A 5675-nucleotide genomic window follows, 5' to 3' on the forward strand; every position below is an offset into this window, starting at 1 on the left:
GCCAATTCTTTTTCTAAAATGTTTGTTTTCTAAAACCCTAAAAACAGCCCTTTTCTTTTTCACATACAAACATTTTCTAACTAAACATGGTATCAATTTGAGCTTTAATTTGTTTATAATGCATATATAAATAAGGTGAATTAGACAGGTAAATTGGAGGATATATAAAATGGTAGAGAGAAAAACTGGTAGATAGACGAATGTGTAGATAAATAAACAGGTTGATAGCTTAATTGGTAGATATGTAGAACAGGATGTGAAATAAATTTGTAGGCCGGTAAAATGGTAGATTGATAAACAGGTCGATAGGTAAATTGAAAGACAGGTGAATTGGTAGACAAGTAAATTGATGAAAAGGTAAATTGTTGGATAGCTGGTGGTCAGGTAAATTGGAGAATTTGTAAAATGGTAGACAGGACATCTGGTAGATAGACAAATAACAAGACGGATAAACAGGCTGGCAGGTAAATTGGTAGACATGTGAAACGGGTTGATAGGTAAATAGGTTGACAGGTAAATTCGTAAGTCGGTAAAATGGTAGATTGATTAACAAGTTTATAGGTAAATTCATAGACAAATTGTTGAATAGGTAAATTGTTGAACACATAGTAGTAACGTTAAACTAAATATAACAAATACACATCTTTGTTTTATTTTATTCAACAATATATTTACAACTATCCTACATAGACATGAAGTAAATCTTTTGGCAATACACATCTTTGTTCAACTTTTTAATTTAAACTAAATCAACGGGTATAGCTAGTTTAAAATAAAAGCTCCACTGACAATTTAGTAAAATGCCCAATTTGATTGAGACTCTACATAAAAATTAATTGATTTTAATTATATAAATTAATATTTTCACTTCGCATCTGACATAAAATAAAGTTTTCACTCTTGTTTTGACGATTTTGTAAAAAAACGCAATCAAAAGAGTCGCTGATATGTGACTGATTCAAAAAGCAGATACAACAATTCTAAATGCGGATTACATATTGCGCTACTAAACTGCTCCTGAACGGCTATTGGAGTTTTGATCAATAACTTTAGAATGTGTCAATGCATTACGCAGTAGCGATTCTGAACAGAGATTAAAATATATGAGAATTTTTGCAGATTACAGTTGTAAGATAATTAATTATAGTCCTGATCATACGGCGCTTTTTTCTAGGCTGGATAGCATGTTTGATTTTGTCGAGTATGTCGGCGCTAGATTTCATGATAGTTTTTGAAGCATTTTGCTTCACACCATGCGAGAAAGCTTGCTTGCTGTAAGCGAGATTTGTTTTAGCTTGCTAGATTGTTAAAAATTAAGGACCAAATGACAAACTACTGCTTCCCTATTGGCTCGAACATAGTGAACCATTCTCCGTACATATTGAATAGAATCAGTAACATGCAGCATCCTTGCCGCACTCCACTCCCTATTTCAATTATGTTTGTGTCTCCTTGATTCACTCGAACCTTCACTTTCTGTCCCATATAAAGATTTGATCAGATCATATACATATATATCATATATCTGTGTATATATATATATTTAATTATAATAATTTAAAACAATTTTATCTTCTAACGACATTTATTTTTCAACTGGGCCCTATTTCTTCTCATTTATATTTATTATCTCTATTTTATATTTCATACCTCACCAAATTGACCTTATATAGAGTTTTCAGACGCCGACAATTCGCATGGCACGTGTATTAGTAAAAAGAACAAGTTGGAACTGTTAACACGTAGTGCTATTTTAGATTTTCATATTTTAGATTTTAAATTACAATACACTGATGATGAGCAAACTTAGTCTCGAAACGTTTGTAAAATTAATATTATTTAATAAATTGGTGCAAAAAAGAGTGCTTGTTTTTCATATATCTAAATTAATATATGAATATATATATATATATATATATATATATATATATATATATATATATATATATTAAGACTAGTTTTATGATATCGAAACAACTAAACATTATTTAACCAACAAATATTGTAATTACTTAATTTTCTTCAATAAACTAGAGCTACCTCTAAAAAAATAGTATTATAGAAAATTATCTATCCAATTGTACTTATGCGTATAAAGTTAATAATATGTAATTGAATAAGAAAATTACGTTCTTACGATTATTGTTCCAATATACATATGAATTGGATATGAATCCCATCAGAATAGAAATATGAATAAGTCATTTATAATATATTGAATTTTTGTGTTCAAGGCCGGACGATGGCAAGTTACATATAACCAATTTCAATTATCTATATATGCACTTCAATTTAACAACACACACATATTTATACATATATATAAATATATATATATATAGAATTATGTGATATAAGTGGAACAAGTATAAAATGTTGAATATTAACAATACAACTCAGATTTTTAACACACACTTTATAATTACACACGTTTCGAGATCATGGTATGCCTAATATTCAGTGTAATTTCAAAGCATTGAAAATTATATACTAATGTATTATTTAATATTTAAAACAAAAAACGAAAAACAAAGAACACCAACTATCTCTTACAATGCTTGACACAGTACTAAACTTGTGAATATATACAGAAATATTTAAAAACAAATCTTAAGTGTCAAAGATGAAGGATGGATATTATTATAATGTAAACAAAAAGGAGTGCGGAATCGCATACTAATATCAACAAATGTGAAAACGTTAATTTGTTGAAGAGAATAAAATAAATGAATGAAAATAGTAAACAAAAAATTAATAAAAATTAATGATGTTTAAATAAGAGTCGTGTAAATATTTGTGTCGGTTCTCATATTTACGCTATTGTTAGTCCGAACTATTAACATTGATTCTGCCATGCTCAGTTTAAATAAGTCTTTTCCTTGGAATAAGATTTGGGGATTATCAAAATCAAACTTATGGTTGTTGATATGGAAAATTAATGAAAAAAATTTTTCAGGCACAAGTGCTTGGCCATGATTTTCCGGTTTCTGTCCGAAGATTCAAGTAATTTAGCGGCTCTTTTATAATTGGATATATTAATTGTATAGAATTCATAATTGGATATATTAATTGTATGGAAAATTATTGCCAAGTAAGATCGTTTTAACTAAATTTATGCTTATGTCATGAAACAAAGGATCTGATAATAAAATAGCGTAATCTACATGAAATTTTTATATTGAGAGGAACATGCGAATTAAAGTTAATGTACCTCCCGGACCTATCTTTTCTGTGCCAATCTGTGAAATATACATCGCCTCTATTAGTGAGTTTTACTCGAAAGTAAAAATTGTAAAGAGAAAGTAGAAAATGTAAAGAAGAATCATTTTCCAGTCTTGCGTGAATTGTAAATACGAATTGTACTCATTAAAGTTTTTGAAAACACTATTGTATATATTTATTATTAAGTATATTAACGTCTCATCGACGCATCTAAAGTAAAGTAATAGTTTAGAAGGTAAATAATCTTCTGATAAGAAACCGGATAATCATGGCCAAACACTTGTTACTGAAAAAACTTTTTTCATTAATTTTCCATATCTTGACAACAATTTTAACCAATTATCAAAAAGACTATTCAAAAAACACAATATTCATATTACTTTTCCTTTATTGAAACAATTAAAATGTTCCAACATTAAAGACAAAACTCCTTTAACAAAAAAGAAAGATGTAGTTTATAAAGTAAATTGTTTGGATTGTAATTGTTCTTATATCGGCCAGACTTGTCAGAACTTACATAAAAGACTCAGGCAGGATGAATTACAAGGCGAAAATTTAGATAATAAAAAAATTAAAAGTACGCTTGTGGATCATGCTAATATCAACCATAAGAGTGAATTTGATAATCCCTAAAACTTATTCCATGAAAGACTTATTTAAATCGAGCATGGCAGAATCAATGTTAATAGTTCGGACTAACAATAGCGTAATCATTTCGACACTTAAGATTTGGTTTTCAAATATTTCTGTATATATACACATGTTTAGTACTGTGTCAAGCATTGCAAGAGATAGTTGGTTCTTGTTTTAAAAAAAATTAAATATAATTTAAATAAAATATTAAATAATGTAATAGTATATAATTTTTACTGTTTTGAAATTACACTGAACCATGGTCTCGAAACGTCTGTAATTATTAAATAAAGTGTGTGTTAAAAATCTGGGTGTTGTATTGTTCATATTTAACTTCAATAATAACGTTCAATAATATTTAATCACAAAAGTCTATAATATAATATAATATATATAGGTATATATATATATATTATATATATATATATATAATATTTCCTTGATCGATTAATGGATTTAGTAAACATGTGTCGCACTTTTATGAATAATGTAATTGATGTAATCGGTCAATGGTTTCCATGATTTATGTTTTATAGAATAATACAAATGCGATATATAAATAATTGTTATAAATAATTTATAAAATACTTATTAAAAAGTTGAATTGAAATTTTCTAAATACTTCAATTTATCATTTACATTTATCATTTACAAATAAACTATAGAAATCAATGTTTTATTATAAATTCATGTTTTTCTCGTTCTCTTAAATAATTCTCTACTTAAAATTTTTCATAAGGACACTGGTATGTATAATGCATTAACAATTTTAAAACATTTGCAGCTAATATTATTTAACACTATCAAAATGTTGGTTGTCATGATTTAAAGTTACAGTAGTTTTATGAGACAAAATATAAAAATAATCAACTAGAGTATCCAATAATAATTCACTCTAGTTGATTATTTTTATTCGACGATATTAGTAAGTAAAAAAGTAGGAAAATTTTATCCAAGATTATGCCAAGATTCTGACTCGATTTTGAAATTTTAAAAATCGTTAGAAATCGAAAGACATTATTTGGATATTGTGTCACCGAGTCACCAAGTTTCATAAAATAGCATTTAAATTTTTGAAGTTGGTTCAAATTTCAGTTCACATATACATATTTTTTTTAATTTTCAAGAAAGCATAAAATTAACAAGTCTAATTTTCCGGCAAAAACATCAACTACTCGTTCGGGGAATAAAAAATTTGTAAAAGAAATTCTTAAATATGAACTTCATTCACATTTAGATAAATATCAATTTTTTTTACAAATTATTAATGTGTACTTATGTACGGTTATATTTTGGCAACACTGATTTATATTATATATATATATATATATATATATATGAATTATAATACAAGAACCATGCGCAATTTTTCCAAACCACGCCTTGTCCAGGAAAATTTCCATTCTCATTGGCAGCAGCCATCATGATCATTTTTCTATTTTCCACGCAGTTATAATTTTGTCTTTAGAACATAAGGACATACTTCAGCCAAATTGTTATATAAAAAACGACATTAAAATTTTCAAGTTTATAACCAAGTGCTGCAAAATTATTAAAATAGATCCATATAGAATGAATAAAAAAAATATTGAACTTGAAACCATATTAAGAATATAACAAACCAAAAGTCTATAAATTATATAATTCAAAACGGGGGTTGAAAATTATAATATTTTTTGGTGAACAATGTGTAAACGAAGAAAAAAATAATACTAAAATTTATTAATAGATATTGTTATATAATTTAAAATAAGTATCTGAGAAAGTCAATTTGAATAGTTAGTACAAAAAATAAAGTGATATTGCAAACAAGTGATATA

The sequence above is a fragment of the Ctenocephalides felis genome, unplaced genomic scaffold (assembly GCF_003426905.1).
Source record: "Ctenocephalides felis isolate EL2017-DRISC unplaced genomic scaffold, ASM342690v1 CF-g0.4_SCAFFOLD_00845, whole genome shotgun sequence".
Classification (NCBI taxonomy): Eukaryota; Metazoa; Arthropoda; class Insecta; order Siphonaptera; family Pulicidae; genus Ctenocephalides; species Ctenocephalides felis.